Source organism: Rhipicephalus microplus, chromosome 2, assembly GCF_043290135.1.
Source record: "Rhipicephalus microplus isolate Deutch F79 chromosome 2, USDA_Rmic, whole genome shotgun sequence".
In the NCBI taxonomy this organism is placed as follows: domain Eukaryota; kingdom Metazoa; phylum Arthropoda; class Arachnida; order Ixodida; family Ixodidae; genus Rhipicephalus; species Rhipicephalus microplus.
In genome coordinates this window covers 126806613-126824807 of record NC_134701.1, presented here as the reverse complement: position 1 = coordinate 126824807, position 18195 = coordinate 126806613, and the positions used below count along the sequence as shown (strand labels likewise).

The 18195-nt window shown below is 45.4% G+C and overlaps 1 protein-coding gene across 1 annotated transcript in view; it reads right to left on the bottom strand.

Moving 5' to 3' along the window:
* LOC119170747 (fatty-acid amide hydrolase 2-A) overlaps positions 1-7710 on the bottom strand; it is a 65127-nt gene extending 57417 nt beyond the window's left edge. The window contains exon 1 of the mRNA XM_037421998.2: positions 7573-7710. The gene's annotated coding sequence lies outside the window, so the exon portion shown is untranslated. The remainder of the gene's footprint in view (positions 1-7572) is intronic.
* Positions 7711-18195: the final 10485 nt, after the last annotated feature.

Genomic DNA, 18195 nt, shown 5'->3' with positions numbered 1-18195 from the left:
CATGTTTGGATGTGTCATGTACCCACGCGTCCATTCACGTCGCATAATACCGAATTTGTCACTTGTGTAGCTAGCGAAACGGCCGCCAGCGCATCATGAGCGTAGCATGTAGTCATTTTGTTACATGACACGCATCTCATGTTTATCACGTTTGCACCATTCACATGCTTTCGTCATTCATTCACGTACCGCAATACCAAATTTGGTATATGTGACGCTAGCGAAACGGCCGCGAGCGCATCATGAGCGTGGCATGTAGTCATGTTGTTACATGACACGCATGTCATGATTTTCATGTTACGGTCTGTCACTTTTGTTCGCCATGCAATCATGTCATACCACATCAGTTTTGCAACTTGCCATGTGAACCAGATCACCGCAAGAGCTATAGGACCATGAAATGTATATCATGACATTCATGACATGCATGTCATTACTTTCATGTTTAAACTAGTGACTAGTGAAATATGTTCTTCATGCAGTCATGTTATGCCATACTAATTTGGTATCCACAGCATAAAAGTCGTAGGCGGCTAGACAGACAGACAGACAGACCGACCGACAGACAGACAGACAGACAGACAGACAGACAGACAGACAGACAGACAGACAGACAGACAGACAGACAGAGAGACAGACAGATAGATAGATAGATAGATAGATAGATAGATAGATAGATAGATAGATAGATAGATAGATAGATAGATAGATAGATAGATAGATAGATAGATAGATAGATGGATAGATAGATAGATAGATAGATAGATAGATAGATAGATAGATAGATAGATAGATAGATAGATAGATAGATAGATAGATAGATAGATAGATAGATAGATAGATAGATAGATAGATAGATAGATAGATAGATAGATAGATAGATAGATAGATAGATAGATAGATAGATAGATAGATAGATAGATAGATAGATAGATAGATAGATACGCTCAGAGTCATCGAAGTTCGCTGAGAAATGCTTCGCATTCAAAAAAATGGCCACGTATCTTCGGGCTATACTGCAAATGTCGTCGAAAGACGACAGTCTTCTGCCGGCCGCAATACACGAGTCCTGGTCTTATCCAAGGGCACGCGTGATGCTGTTCTCGTTCCATTTCTATCCTTGCACGATAAACGCAATATTAAGTCCGCCGTGTAGGCACCATCGGTGACGTCTTGTAGGGCAGAAATACACTCCGTGGCATTAGCACAGTATATACAAAGGCACACTTCTTGGTGTGGTGCAGGAAGAACCCAATTCGACCTCAGTGAATAAAACTTTGAGAGCCCAATAGACGTGTTCGGATAAGCTTCTCTAAAGAGACGGTAAGCCTCTCGCTCCGGACGGGTCATAACACTTTTCGAAACAAGCTCCTTTTTTTCCGTCAATGATAACAGATACTACATCTTTTTTGTTGGGACTCTGCCGAGGGCAGCTATACTCATCTTTGGAGTAGTAAGCCAGAGCTGCCTGGACGTCCATTGGTTTCAGCCGTGTCTTTTTTACCACATTTGGTGCTAACCATATCCCGTGTTTTGCGCGTCAGCATCGGGATGTGTATATCATGTAAGCTGACAAGTTTGGTATAAGCGCTTGGAGTTTTCGGCGCTCCATATCGCTGGGCAACAGTGTCAACAAACGCATGCGCTCTTGACACGAAGAACGCGCTTCATAGGCTTGCTTGAAGTTCTTGAACCACTGGGCACACACACTGCATTTTAGATCTGATGGTTGAAAGTGGCGGTTACACACGTTACGGTGGCATTTTACGGTTGCTGTAGAATTGCTGCTATGTTGTCTTTGATCTGCATGAACTTTGCTATTTTGCGCATGCAGCTTCTCCAGTCGCATATGTGACAATGCTTCAGGCGTGTTTACGCACCGCTCTTGACTTCTGCCTTATTCTTCTTCTGGCAAAAACTCATCAGCTGTTTCAGCTGAGAAGCCATTAGACGAAGACAGCATATCTCTGAGGCGTCTGAAGCAGTTCTGGCAGACGTGGTCGTCGTTATGTGCATGGTGGGCAGCGTTCGGCAAAAGCTTCTGGAGGGCAATCAGGCCGATGTCTTCGACCTTGCGGAAGTTTTTTTGATAAGGTATTCTCTTTTTATGCAACATGAGGTAATCTGAACAAAAAACTCTATCCCGGCTGAAGTGGTCAGCCATCGCCACGCTCCTTGAGGCTCAAATTACTGGCAATGCAACTATGCGTGAAACCAGCAGCACGAAAGTGATCTATCTGTCGTCTGTTCCTATGTCTCTCACTTTTAATGAAAGCAGACATAAAACAGCTTGCGCAAGTATCCGCAGTGCGAATCCAAAACTGAAGTATAGTACGTTAAAATAAATTTCACAATGTTTTTGTCAATAAAATTACGAAAGACGTAATCTTTGTCCCTACTTTAAACCATATGAACTAAAGCATTGCCTCTGAGATGCGGCGCGCACAGCAATTCATCTGTAGAGCAGACGACGGATGACAACTTGCCCGAAAGCGTGTTCTTCAGTCTAATGCGGCAGTCTTCGTGCCCCAAATGACAAAAATTTGTTATGAATCGTTTATGAACTCATTCAACATTCAATTCTCTTACCCAACGTGTTGCAAACACATGGCCGACACAGCAGCTTCATCTGTGTGTCAGTAATGGAGAGGCACCACATATTAGAAGTCTCAGTGCTCTACGTATAAGAGTGAATTCAGATACTGTAGAATATCGTGTTCAATATAGTTACTCCTATCTGCTAAAACAGCCTTTCTTCACCAAATGCAGTCACATTTACTCGCGTTTGAAGCTCATTGCCACTTTCCCGTTCTGATTTCTAGATTTCTCAACTTATCAGTGCTTTTTCGAAAAGCTCTGATTTGTACCACGAATATTGTCGCTAAAAACAAAATAATACAACATGTTTTTCTATATAACTGTATGATGGCCTTCGGTTGTCTATTTACGAGATTTTAGGAAAAATCGAAGATGGGGTTATTTATTATTGAAATTTCAGTGGAGTACACTTTTGCCCATATGAGAACTTTGAGGCAATATATAAAAAATTACATTTGCCCTACGGCAGCAATAATTTATGTACCTAATGAACACACTATATCCTTAAAACGTGTCAAGTTTGAAAACACTCCTTGCATTACTTTCGGGAAAAAAAGGGGAATACGTAACTTATTTTAAACTGTCGCAAAATTAGACATTATCAAAAGCTATTTTTTTAAGGTCTACAAACTTGAAACCGTATGAATTCATTCTTCATTATACATGCATTTCAGGTAAAAATTATCTTCCTTGAAACAAAAATATTTGTCTTTTTGTAGCATCTGCAATTTTCGAAAATGACAGGTGACGAAATTGGTGCCTCCGTGTTGGTGAAGTTTGATTTTTTTTCTCGTAAGTTATGCTGTTAATCATAAAACGAAGTTGACTTTCGGGATACCTGGTGAAAGGTACACGAAGTATAAAATACTGAATGAAATCTAAAATAACAACTTTTGGACCCGTGTCGATCTCTCGTGGAATCACACAGGAGAAGAAAAAAGTTTGCGCCCGTGTGCGTAGTCAGGAGATGAAAGTTTTGCACAAGTGAGCGTAGGGTCATTCCGCCGTGTTGACGAAGGCTTCTGTCCTCAGTGACAAAGCAGGTAATGAAGAGGATTTCCACCTGAGGGGTGAAGACTCGTGCTACACGCAGAAGAGTGTGTCTACCACCAGCGAGCGAAACGCGTTGCAACAGCTGCAGGTGGGAAGCCGACGTGTTACCGGCGAAGAAGTTTGGTGCTTGGAGAGCGACCACTAGAAGACGCAAGGTTTCCTGGAAGAAAAACTTCGGGGGCAGCGCATCGACAACAGCGCTGCAGTTTGAGTGAGCGATTCTTGGAAGAGTATCATTCAGTTTGCTCCAAGGAGTTTGGACTGGATAAGTTTTCGAACTCTTTAGCCTATAAGTGTCTTGGTTGTTCGTTGCATGTGATTGCATTGTAGCGCGTATTGTTGTTTGTGTCCGTTGTTTCGAGTGTAGCGGATTGTACTGCGTAGTACGTTGTTTGATTGGTGACATATCGTATTCAACTATTGTCGAGTGTGTATATTTGTCTATCGTTTAATCTGCCATATTTGAGAATATAATTGTCTTTAGTTTATCAACTCTCGATTGATTTATATGTGAGGTTTAACGTCCCAAAACCACCATATGATTATGATAGACGCCGTAGTGCAGGGCTTCAGAAATTTAGACCACCCGGGGTTCTTTAACGTGCACCCAAATCTGAGCACACGGGCCTACAACATTTCCGCCTCCATCGGAAATGCAGCCGCCGCAGCCGGGATTCGATCCCGCGACCTGCGGGTCAGCAGCCGAGTACCTTAGCCACTAGATCACCGCGGCGGGGCGTTTATAAACTCTCGGCTCTGACTTGTTCTTTGGGCCACAGCCGGCGTCCACTGGCGCGTCAAATAGAACCACTTCTAGATTGTCTGCGCTTTCGTGGTGCAGTTCGGGGGGCTCACTCCAAGGGCCGATACTTCGGCCCTTAGAGTGAGCCCGGCGATCGCCTCCCTAATTGACGGCACCTGTGACAGCAGGCAGTATCTCAAAAACAGTATAATAGATGGCGAATGTCCGAATGTCATAGAAGTACGTACAAGCTGCAGTCAACTGCTGATATTCTAGATGGCACTCTACCGCTACTTTTCAATTGGCTGCGGCGCGGGCTGTGTCTCGGTACGTGGAGAACGAGTGCCTCTCTCAGTCTCCTGGATAGCCGCCGTACGTGGCGGATCGTTGATGGGGCATGGACGAAGCAGAGCGGTGGACACGTTGAAGACGCTTGCATTCGGCTTGCAATTCTCGCGTCTCGCGTGTGTTACCCGCGCGCCATCTGCATTCTCAAACGCGATCGGCTGCATGCACGGACGGCCAGACACATAGATGGACGCTTTGCCCCATTTATCATCATTCACTCCATGAATATAGTGTGAATTTTTCGCAGCATTCAATCGGCGTAAAGACAGTGGTATTTCACGTAAAGCAATGTGTTTTGATGAGCGAAGTGACATATATACAAACACTTTTTGTTTTTTTGTCTGAGGTGCGTGAGCATTTCGATATTTGTATTTTCTGAGCAGTGCCAACAGCGCGTCACTAGCGTATTTCAAGTTCAGGCATCTTGCATTGACTAACCGCTAATACGACTTCAAAAGAGCAACAGTTTCTGTATTTGCAAAACCAAGCGATTCATCGCGCGACGGCAACTTCCATTGCTTTTTGCATCACTCGTCATCGTCGCAGGGAATTTGCCCGTGTGTGGGCTTTGGCCTATGACGCAGCGGCAGCCGTAAAATGGAACAGTCTAGAGCACTTCTCCGCCAAGCTGGCGATAACCTACACAGTAAAATGACGAGAAAAGAAGTCTGACATCGCCGCTCAGGACAAAATCACAAAAAGTTCGCCGAGTATGACGTTGCAAAACAAAACAAACATAAATGTTATGGCAGTCGGTAGGTTCCAGGCACCTGGTGGGCACGCGCAGCTGCGTATAGAGTAGTTGAACTGATACCGTATTTTCTTGCCTACAATCCGATGCTTCTGACAGACTTCTGTCAAATGATTACATTCTAGTCAATCCAATGCTACATGTAACCTGCATCCCCCATTTCAAACACAAAGAACTGAAAAAAAAACGTGTGGTGTTACTAACCGTCTCCCTTATTATCATGAACCAGCGCAATTAGCAACAAAAACATGGTAAATTTTTTTTAAATTTAACCGGCTACCAAACAATGCCAAACTTATTAGCGTTTTATAGCAATTTCAATATATGCTTGTGCCATTCCATGCATAGTCGAGATGCGTTGATCATAGGCGTATCAGTCGAGAAGGAGGTAAGGCGCCAGCCCCCCCCCCCCCTCCCACCGAGCAAAGTTGGGGGGGCTGAGCCCCCCACATTTGATAGTGGTCACTCATGCTGCACGCTGGGGAATCCAACAAGTAAGGTGAAGTTTTCCTTCACAACAATAATCACTCATACGTGTTCTTACAGGAGAATGAAAATGTTACAAGGCAATGTTACAACATAGTGAAATTTTGCCGACATTTCCTCTATGAAGAATTTTCTTGTGGGCTCTTTGCGGTGCGGGTTGGCTATGCGACGCCTTTGCGTCTTGGGCAGAAGTACTGCAGAGCTGGTAAGCGCTGAACAGAGGCCCTATATTATTACATCACTTGTTCGTGCTTTTATTCTGCTGTGACTTGTTGATGCAGTTACGGATGGGAGCGAGCATACTTTTTAAAGACAGGTAAAAGCATTTTCTGCTTCCGGAAAACCATTTGTCTATAAAAAGGGGATATCGTAACCACTGCTCTGTTCAGCCGATGAGTGTAACGAATCGTTTTGGACGCGAAAATCAGGCTAATGGCGCCATTCCTCAATTAAAATGTGATTGAAATTCGTGGTTGCTAAGAAATCGAATCTAGTCACATCTGTGTACGCAAATTCATATCAAAGTGTGTGCGCGTCGATAAATGTATCTTTATATATATATATATATACATATATATATATATATATATATATATATATATATATATATATATATATATATATATATATATATATATATATATATATATCCTGGCGTTTGAGGTAGGTTCCCCTCCCCCCCACTCGCGAAAGTGTCGGTACGCCACTGGCGTTGATCCACTTAAACGAACTTATCAGTTCCTATCAATTAGCACAGCTATACATTTACTAACTAGTGTTCCTCGGAACGTATTCCTCGAAGCATTAACAAAGTTAAACAACCTCTTTAACGTCATCACGGTAAAAGGGTACACTATGAGCACTCCCTTGTTTGATTTCTTTATAGATCCAACTTTTCATGCATGTACATTTTAGAGGCTGATTTATGAAATTTCATAATCACTGTTACCATTGCTTGAAGTTATTTTACACACTCATTAGAAAAACTTTGAGTTAATGTGGGATCTGCATTCAAGTGAAACAGTCTCAAATTGTCTGGTAGCCTCCGTCAACTTGTGCGAAAGGTGTATCTCGTATTGTAACGTGCACGACCTTTCTCAAACTTTCTAAAAAATGCTCATACCAATACCATACCTGCTTAGGATATCACGGCAGATACCCAAAGAGTATATAGGGTGCTCTTTGGGTATCCAAAACAAACTAATGTTCGACACTGCCCAGCTCTGGTTATCGCAGGCAGGTGGACGTTTGCTTACGACGTTTTTATCGCAAATTATTCTTATGTATGAAAAATGCAAATGATGTAGCCAACGCGCCAGACACTAGGGCAGGTGTTCCGTCTCACGATATCACACAGTATTCAAGATCACACTCTATGCACCAACACGTTCAAGCCCACACATGCATGAACTCCTTACTAACACGGCGTCTCTGAATTGAACTAACATACTGGGCAACGCCCCCGTAAAGGCCCTTTGTTTACATTACTACTCCCCTCGTCACTTGGAACTTCTGGCATCCTTGACCCCACATAACGACAAAAATAGGTGACTATTGTACAGTGCACTGTCTAGCAGTTACTTATCACACATACCCTTCGTCCGAGCATCGACGTACGCCGTGTTTCCGACGAGGAAGTTCGTTTTTGAACGGTGTCAGACAAAACAAACCGCGGACGGCTAGCGCCAGCTGGTGTCACAATGTCAATTCACTTAACACCTCCTTTAGAAAGATGCCGGCGGCGTCACTCGCCAACTTCACGAAGCAGCCCTACCTGAAGTTGTGGTCACGTGTCGAGAAATAGGCACATGCCACCTTCCGTCATATTTCCTTCAGTGGATTGGGAAGGTGCTCACAGGAGTGCGTAGGGTTGGCAGTTCATGATAACGTTAACTTTTTTTCTACAACACACCGCAAACGATCCAACATACCAGCTCTCCTGTAAAAAAACAGACGATTGGTTCAGAAAGGTTCCTCGAAAACCCGTCTTAACACTTGTTCTCATTTAAATGCAACCTATATCTTCTTATTTTACTTAGCTATATGCCAAATGTCTCACTACGAACAGGTCCAAATTATTATGTACCCGTGCTAAACATCGCCATGACATAACAGCAAATTCAAGAGGAATGTCAATGCGTAAACAGCAGCCGAAATAACGCAGCTACTTAAAAGTAAGAATATAGTAGGGAGATGACTTTGTCAGCACGTAACAAAATGCCCATTGCAGCATTCAGACCAGAAAAAAAATAATACAGACGCCTTGGTAATGCATGCGATGCGTAACGGTAGCTAAGAAAGTAAATACTTTGCAAGCAATTTAACTATGCGTTTAAGAGCTATTTGAATAATGATTGCAGGAGTATAGCACACTGTACGCTAACCTATCTTAGATGAGGTAAATGCTTGTTTAAGTGGTTGTAGCATGAATATCAATGTTGCTATATTACCTAGAATTGTATTTGCGTATAAGTCATGATCAGGGCCCGTTAGTTGACATTCTTCAGACTTCATAACGAAGCACCCTGCAAGAAAAACACTGAAAACCCCACTATTCGCAACTCAAACTAAACGCTCACCACATAGCGGCCGCTCCTGGAAACAGCGTTAACAGGGTCAACCTTGAAAGGAGATATGCTACCACGGTGCGTGCGTTGAGAAGCGTTTGCATAGCTCCTTCTATTCCGCCTTGCCACAAGGGCGAGCGCGAAAAGGAGATATGTGTTGTTCTAAACACTCCGAGGGATGCTGACGACGTGTGACGAGAAACGCTGCGAATAAAAAAAATTGGCAGATCCCACGTACAGTGGGAATCGATTATATGAAGCACGAATGAGAAATGTTGATATGTCACTTTACCATCAGCACAATGTTACGAGGTGGAGGTAAGTGATGCTGTACATGACTCCCATGTCATGATTATCATGTATGAATGTGTCATTTACCTTCGTCATCTATTCATGTCACGTGAAACCAAATGTAGTATATGTGGAGCTATCGAAACGGCCGCGAGCACGCTATGAGCATGCTATCTTGTCATGTTCTTACATGATACGCGTGTCAGGATTATCATGTTCGCACCAGTCTTGTGTTTCTTCATCCATTGACGTCGCGCAACACCAAATTCGGGATATGTGGAGCTAGCAAAACAGCCGCGAGCGAATCGTGAAGGGCCCAATATGCTCCAATGCAGCGTTGACGCGCGCGCACGCTGGGCACAGCGACGATACGTTAGCAAAACGCGAGCATTCTATAGTCTGACGCCAGGCGCGACCAGCACCCGTCGGCGAGGCCCGACGGCAACCGGCTGAAATGCGACATGCCGCATTTCGCGTCGTTGCCATAGGCTAACATTACTCTATGCCGGTGCGTTACCCAGACAACAATGCGTTTCCCTCTTTTCGTGACGGAGGGACGCCGAACGCGCTGAAACGCTCATGCGTGAAAGGAACGCAGCACGGCGCGCGCCTGCGCGTATATGGCAGGACCGGCGCCTGGCGGTCCTGCCATATATATATAACATATATATATATATGATATAAGTACCATATATATATATATATATATATATATATATATATATATATATATATATATATATATATATATTGTCACGAACAAAACAAGACCCGCAGCCAGGAGTTCACTTGAACCAGAGCAACGAAGATGTTCTCTTCTTCTTCGCCCCCAAAAACGCGTATGAGCCACCGTGGCTCGTTTATCAATGGTGGCATTACCCCCTCTCCCAAGAAGCATCGTCTCGATGCTGTACATGAAGGCAAAAAAAAAGAAAAGAAAATTAAATGAAAATTAGCATGCGAGCAAAATGAATGGCGTAAGGCGGGATAACGTAGTTGGTTGTGGGGACAAAAGTTAGAGAAATAAGAAAAATAGGAAAAATGTAAGGAAAGGACGAAACAAAAAGAAAGACGCGAAGTTACTAATAAAGTCAGTCACTCTCTGGCGATTCACAGCGCGAAAAGTATGGTTTGAGACGTGAAACGTGAATGACTTCAGTTTGCGGGGTGAAACGGGAACGTCTCGAATTGCCTTGTGGGAGAACCTCGTAAGTGACGTCACTGAGACATCGCACAACCTTGTAAGGGCCGAAGTAGCGGCGAAGAAGCTTTTCGGAACGTCCACGCTGTCGGATAGGGGTCCACACCCAGACTTCATCACCTGGCTTAAAAATAACTTCACGGTGGCGAAGATTGTAGCGGCGCGCGTCTGCGGTTTGGTGACGTTGAATGCGGTGACGAGCAAGTTGACGGGCCTCTTCTGCGCACTGCGCGAATTTGGCGGCATCCGTGTGGTATATTCCTAAGTTGTCGGGCAGGAGCATGGCGTCGAGCATCGTCGTGACGTCACGACCGTGGACTAAGCGAAATGGCGTGAAACCGGTACTTTCTTGAACAGCAGTGTTATACGCAAAAGTTACGTAGGGAAGTATGGTGTCCCAGTTCTTGTGGTCGATGTCCACATACATTGACAGCATGTCTGCAATTGTCTTATTGAGTCGTTCAGTCAGCCCATTTGTTTGCGGGTGGTAAGCCGTTGTTTTACGATGTTCCGTGCCACTTAATCGCAAGACTTCCTGCAGCATCTCTGCGGTGAAAGCTGTCCCACGATCAGTTATGACGACAGCTGGAGCACCGTGACGTAAGACGATGCTGTTAACAAAAAATTGGGCGACATCTGCTGCGGTGGCTTTTGGAAGTGCCTTGGTTTCACAGTAGCGTGTTAAGTAGTCTGTAGCGACAACAATCCACCGGTTTCCAGACGAAGACGTGGGGAATGACCCCAGCAAGTCCATGCCAATCTGATGAAAGGGCGCCTTTGGTGGGCCAATTGGGTGCAGTAGTCCCGCTGGTCGTAAAGGTGGAATCTTACGTCGCTGACAGTCGCGACATGTGCGAACGTAGTGCTTCACAGTCTTCGCGAGACGTGGCTAGTAGTAGGAGCGTTGAATCCGTTGCAGCGTGCGCGTATAGCCGAGGTGTCCGGATGATGGCTCATCGTGACACGCACGTAAAATGTCACCACGAAGCGTAGTTGGCACCACAAGCAGATACATAGCTTGTGTAGGATGAAAGTTCTTTTTATAAAGCACTCTATCACGGAAACAAAAGGAAGATGGTGAGCGCGCAAAGCTTCGGGGAAGGTGGGAATTGCGTCCTTCCAGGTAGTCAATGAGCGGGATGAGCTCCGAGTCATGACGCTGTTGCTCCGCTAAGCTGGTCGCTGATACGGCAGAAAGAAAAGTGTCGTCGTCTTCAAGGTCAGTGTTGGCATTTTCGACCGGTGCACGTGAGAGACAGTCGGCGTCGGTGTGTTTCCGCCCAGATTTGTGGACGATGGTGACATCAAAATCTTGTAGCCGAAGGCTCCATCGTGCTAGACGACCTGAGGGATCTTTGAGATTCGCGAGCCAACAAAGGGAATGGTGGTCGCTAACTACCCTGAATGGGCGGCCATACAAGTATGGGCGGAACTTTGTTATGGCCCAGACAACAGCGAGGCATACCTTTTCGGTTGCAGAATAGCTTTTCTCCGCTGGGGATAACGTTCTGCTCGCATAAGCGATCACGCGCTCTATGCCATTTTGCCACTGAACTAATACCGCTCCTAGTCCAACGTTGCTGGCGTCAGTGTGTATTTCCGTGTCAGCGCTTTCGTCAAAATGACCTAGTACAGGCGGAGCCTGGAGGAGGTTTCGGAGGGTGTCGAACGCATGGCACTGATCGGGACCCCAAACAAACGAGACACCGTCTTTTGTAAGCTTGTTGAGGGGTTCAGCAATCTTCGAGAAGTTTTTGACAAAGCGCCTGTAATACGCACAGAGCCCCAGAAATCGGCGTAGGTCACGCTTATTTGTGGGCACGGGAAAGGCGGCAACGGCGCGGGTTTTCTCGGGATCTGGGCAGATCCCAGCATGGCTCACAACGTGACCAAGGAACTTCAGTTCTTCATATCCAAAATGACATTTGTCGGGTTTGAGAGACAACCCCGCTGTTCTAATTGCCTGAAGAACTGCATAAAGGCGTTGGACGTGTTGTTCAAACGTGTCTGCAAAGACCACGACGTCATCAAGGTAAACAAGGCATGATTGCCATTTGAGCCCCGTGAGAACCGTATCCATCATTCTTTGAAAAGTAGCTGGCGCTGAGCATAGACCGAAAGGCAACACTTTAAACTCGTACAGACCGTCGGGAGTAATAAACGCCGTCTTTTCGCGGTCGCGCTCGTCCACTGCGATTTGCCAGTAGCCGCTACGCAAATCCATGGAGGAAAAATATTTAGCGTTGCGTATACGGTCCAACGAGTCATCTATCCGGGGTAGAGGATAAACGTCCTTTTTGGTGACCTTGTTCAGTTTACGGTAATCAACGCAAAAACGCAACGTACCATCCTTCTTCTTTACTAGCACAACTGGCGAAGCCCAGGGACTGGTCGATGGCTGAATGACGTCGTCCTGAAGCATCTGCTGGACTTGGTCACGTATAGCATCTTGCTCTTTTTGCGACACCCTATAGGCATGTTGTCGGATGGGTCTCTCAGTAGGTTCCGTGATGATACGATGTTGAGCAAGTGGTGTCTGTTTAACCCTTGACGTAGTGGCAAAGCAGTCTTGAAATGAGCCGAGTATACGCAAAAGGCTTTCTCGTTAAGCCGAAGGTAGTCTCTCGTTTACGTCGAGAGTGCTGACGAAGGCCTCGTCAGGGTGGCCACTCGATGAAAATGAAGCTAACGTAGATGGACCATCGACATCGGCAAGTTCTTCACAATATGCAATGGCAGTGTGTCTCGTTAGGTGGCGATATTCGTCGCTGAAGTTCGTGACCAGCAGGTGAGCATGCCTATTGCTAGGCTGAATGATTCCTCGGGCAACACAGATTTGTTGTGAAATAAGGAGAGACAAATTGGCCTCTGCAATTACCGCGTCAGACAAGTCCTGTCCCAATTCTACTTTGACAAAGAGGCTGCTTCGAGGTGGGAGAGTCAGAGAATCGTCGGTAACACGGAGCGCTCTTTTCCGGAATTGCATACTGTCAGTTGCAGCGCAAAAAGGATCCTCTAACGACACAAGTAATTCACGGAGGTCGATGACGGCGCCGTATTCACGAAGGAAGTCCATTCCTAGAATGACTGGCCGAGAGCACACGCGCAATACGAGGAAAGAGCCCGCAAATGTTGACGTACGTATTCGAATGCGTGCCGCGCACATACCAGTAGGCGTCACCAGATGGCCACCTGCCGTGCGCAACTGAGGTCCTTGCCAAGGCGTCATAACCTTCCTCAGTTCAGATGCCAGTGTTGCGCTCATTACTGAATAGTCGGCACCGGTATCGACGAGGGCGTTAACAGCATGATTGTCGACGAAGACGGCAATTTCGGCAGAAACAATCTTTTTGCTGTCGGAGAACACTGCAAAACCGGAATCGCCCTCGTCTGGTCGTTGCGTCGAAGGAGGGTCTTTTACAGTTCGCCGGGCCGCGACTTCACCCCCAGAAGTCGCCGTTCCTAGTTTCCCCTGCGGGGACTTGGTGACCGGCTCCTGAAAGGAGCGGAAGACGATGAGGGCAAACTGGGTGACGTAGACCGGCGAGGCGATGGTGATCTCGATTGGTGGTGCCGAATAGTCGAAGGAGTACGTTGGCCCGTGAGATAGGCTTCAATTTCGCGGGGGCGCTCACCGTTGCGCGGGCATCGAGCATCAGGGTGGAAGCCGCGGAGACCTAGTTGCCGGTATTGACAGTTCCGGTATACGTGACCCGCTTCGCCACAGTGATAGCAGAGCGGACGGTTATCCGAGGTGCGCCACGTGCTTGCCTTGCTACCACTTTGTCTTGAGATGGACGGCGGATAGGTGGGTGGGCTCGAAAACCTTGAGCCGAGAGGTGGGCTTGAAGCAGTGTCGTGAAATGGCTGCATAGCCTGGTACCTTGGCCGCATAGCAGTATCTGTAGCCGGTGGCGCAGGGGATCGCAATGCCACTGCGTATGTCAGGACTGGGGCCTCGGGAATCGGCGGTGCGATTGGGGCTAGGGGTGTGACGGCCTGCCGGACTTCTTGTCGGATTACATCCGCGAGGGCTGACACGGGTGGATGGGATCCCACTGCCTGCAGCTGTCGCAATTCGTCCCGAACGATACTTCGAATGAAGTCTGCGAGGGTCTGTCTCTCGCTGTCAGAGCCGATAGAGCATGTGGTGGCCGGGATCTGGCGTTCGTATTGTGACGACCGCTGCTGCAGCGTACGTTCCATCGTAGCCGCCTCACTGATGAACTGGGCGACTGTCGTCGGTGGATTGCGCACGAGCCCAGCGAAAAGCTGTTCTTTTACTCCGCGCATTAAATGTCGCACCTTCTTTTCCTCAGGCATGGCAGGGTCCGCGCGCTTGAAGAGTCGAAGCATGTCCTCGACAAACATGGATACACGTTCGTTCGGCCGTTGGTTTCTGCTGGATATGGCTTGTTCGGCCCTCTCCTTCCTTTCGGTGTTGCGATAGGCGTCACGAAGCTGTCGGCTGAACTCTTGCCATGTTGCAAAGGAGCCCTCGTGGTTCTCGTACCACGTCTTCGCAGAATCCTCCAAGTAGAAATAAACTCGGCGCAGCTTGCGAACATCGTCCCATTCGTTGATATTGGCAACCCGTTCAAAGTGGTCTAGCCAGTCATCAACATCCTCGAAGATGTCTCCATGGAACGGCTTTGGTGTCTGTGGCACGTGGAGAACATGGGCGAGAAGCGAATCATGGCCATCGCTGGTTTGGACCGCCTGGCTTGTCATCGCAGTTGCCATCTTTCTGGGTGTCGATGCCAAGGGACCAAATTCAGAGGGTAACCCACGCAGGCGGCGGCTGATTCTTGCTCTGGGAGATGTAGCTGTCTCCACGATGGCCGACACAGCCGAAGTACACGTACCCAGCGTCTCCACCAGTAATGTCACGAACAAAACAAGACCCGCAGCCAGGAGTTCACTTGAACCAGAGCAACGAAGATGTTCTCTTCTTCTTCGCCCCCAAAAACGCGTATGAGCCACCGTGGCTCGTTTATCAATGGTGGCAATATATATATATATATATATATATATATATATATATATATATATATATATATATATATATATATATATATATATATATATATATATAACAGATAAAACTAAACGCGAAGGAGCTTCTCGTCTGTGTCCCAGGGATTTTTTTACATAACATTTTACATTTTATTGAGGTTGTTATGACCACATTTCAAGAAATGCACAACAATGATTAGACCCATAGCCGTAGGCTAGTAAGGGGTCTAACGGGAGAAAGTATACAAGCAGAATACAATTTGTATATAAGAAAAAAATCAAAACATCAAAAAACGTTGATTTTTCAGCAAACGAACAAAAATACAACAAGATAAACATTGTTGCACTCTGTTCATAAATAATGAAATAATCAAGTATAGACAAAACATCAATGTGTAAGGCTTAGTACATGGTCATTACTATAAATCTACATGTATCAAATATTTTTTGAGTGCGCTCGAGAAAACGCTAGAATCTTTAATCAATGGTATGTTATTCCACACTTTAGCTCCTACGAACTGTAGTAAGCGTTCACCATACACGTTTTTAGGGAGTGAAAGAATAAAATTCCGCAATGTAATGCATCTAGTGACGCGGGACGAGGAAGAAAAGATAGATACATCGAAAGGTACACTGTGTGCAATAACATTGTTGATGGTGACTGCTGTTTTATGCTGCCGTATGTAATCAAAAGGTAGACTATCCAACTTGTGAAACAAATACTCACTGGGTTCATTATATGCCGCATAATCTATAATTCTAAGTGCACGCTTTTTTAATATCCGGATAGGATCAAGGTAAGTTTTAAAGGTCCATCCCCATGAGTCTAAGCAGTATGATAGATGACCATGAACAAACGAAAAATAAAGGACTCCGAGAATATTTCTGCTAAAATAATTTCTAGCAGCCAGTAGCATACTGCAACCAGATGCTAGCTTAGTACAAACAGAGTTAATTTGTTTTTTCCAGTGTAATTGGCTGTCGAACACTACACCAAGATATTTATATTCATTTACATGCTCAAGTTGGCATTTGTTCATTGTAAGTCAAAATGACTAACAGTTTACATTTCGGTAACGGGAGTGAAAAATGGTGTATTTGGTTTTCTTTGCATTGAGTGTTAATTTGTTCACTGTAAACCACTTAAAAATATTTTCTAGTTCTTCATTAGCTCTACATTCTAGATCGGCTATGTTATCGGCGGTAACTATTAAAGCTGTGTCATCAGCGTACATTAGCAACTCGGCCGATTTGAGTATGCATGGCAGATCATTTACGTATAGTGAGAATAATAGTGGCCCCAGGATGGACCCCTGAGGTACCCCTGTCTTTATGTTTAATAATGACGACGTAAGATCTTGCATGTTGACCATTTGATGACGTCCATCAATGTAGTTAGAAGAGAGGCTAAAAACTTTGCCGCGGAATCCATAGTGTTTTAATTTCATAAGCAGAATATTATGGTCGACGGTATCGAATGCCTTTTTTTAAATCAATGAAGACAACTGCCACAAGAAGGTTGTTGTGCAGTGCTTTGTTAATCTTCTGTGATAAAGATAACACAGCTGTTGATGTGGAATGGTGTGATCTAAATCCATGCTGCTGCGGGCAAAAACCATTATGCTTTTCTAAGAATAGGCACATTCGTTTTCCAAGAATCTTTTCAAATAGGTGTTCATGATGGTTAACACAGATATGGGCCGATAGCTTGAAGGATCAGAGCGATTGCCCTCTTTATATACCGGCACAACTCTGGCGTTTTTTAAACAAGATGGGTACGTCGACGTACGCAAGCAATGGTCAAATACGTGGCACAAGATGAAACTCAAAATATCAATGTTATCTTTCACTAAGCGAGCAGTAATACCATCTATTCCACTGGCTTTGTTCGTGCTTATATTGGCAACAGTGTCATGAATTTCATCCTCAGTGATGTAGTGAAGAGCAAACGTATTTGTTAAGGAGGTTGAAAAACATTTCATTTCTCTACTAGGGAATTTCGCGGCTAAGGTAGAGCCGATTTCTGTAAAGAATAGATTAAATTTATCAAGTATACGCGCATCGACTACATCAGGTGATACACGCTGTGTTGGTTCTTTACCGACAACTTCTTTTACAATTTGCCATGTTTTCTTTGAATCGCCTTGTGCTTGAAAAATGAGTCGAGAATAATAGACCTTTTTTTGTTGCCTCATTAGATTCACGGATTGGTTTCTTAAAAGTTGGAATTGACCTAAATAATATTTATTTTCTTTGTGCTGTTTCCACTTGTGGTACCAGAAGTCTTTCTTCTTCAGCAATGCAAGGATCTCTGTTGTCATCCAAGGAGTTAGCGGGGTGTTATATGAGCGTACTTGCTGGCGGCAAATCGCAATTGTGGCTTCGTTTATTGCAGTGTTTCAGTTTTGTTGCGAAGAAAAGAAGAAACTTTTTGGAACTTCGTGAGCTGATTTTAAATGATAAGCATAATATAATAAGGTGGCCCGGCCGTACATGACCGACCCCAGCCCGAGCCCGGCCCGAGGTTCTAAGCCCGGGCCCAACCCGGGCCCAGCAGTACATGACCGACCCCAGCTTGAGCGCGAGGTTCCAAGCCCGGGCCCGGCTCCGGCTCGGGTGTTCATTGCTAAATTTGCTAAACTCACGATTAGGCCCGGCCCGGGCCCACTAAAGAATATCAGTTGTTGACTATGATTATTAATGATGCTTTGCGCTTTGCAGTGGGGAATCAGAGGGAAAATTCAGTGTGCACATGCGTTGAAATGTTGCTTTTCCCGCGGTGATGACTCAGTAATTAGGCTGTCTTGCTGTTAAGTAGTAGGATGTGGGTGCAATTACTGTGGCCACAGCGGCCGCATTTTGATTGGGTGAAAGGCAAGAACACCTGTGTACTTATCTTTAAGTGCACGTTAAAGAACTCCAGGTGGTCGGAATCGATTCGGTCTCCATTATAGCGTGCCTCGTAATCATATCGTGGTTTGGGAGCAAGGAATATAGATGAAATGTTGCTTATATGTCACATAGCAAGTCAATATTATAGCAGTATAGGGAAAATAAAACATAGCAACAAAATGTATTGAAAAGTCTACAACTAACATGAAAAAGCGGATAGAATCAAACCCAGGACATTTTTGTTGATTCC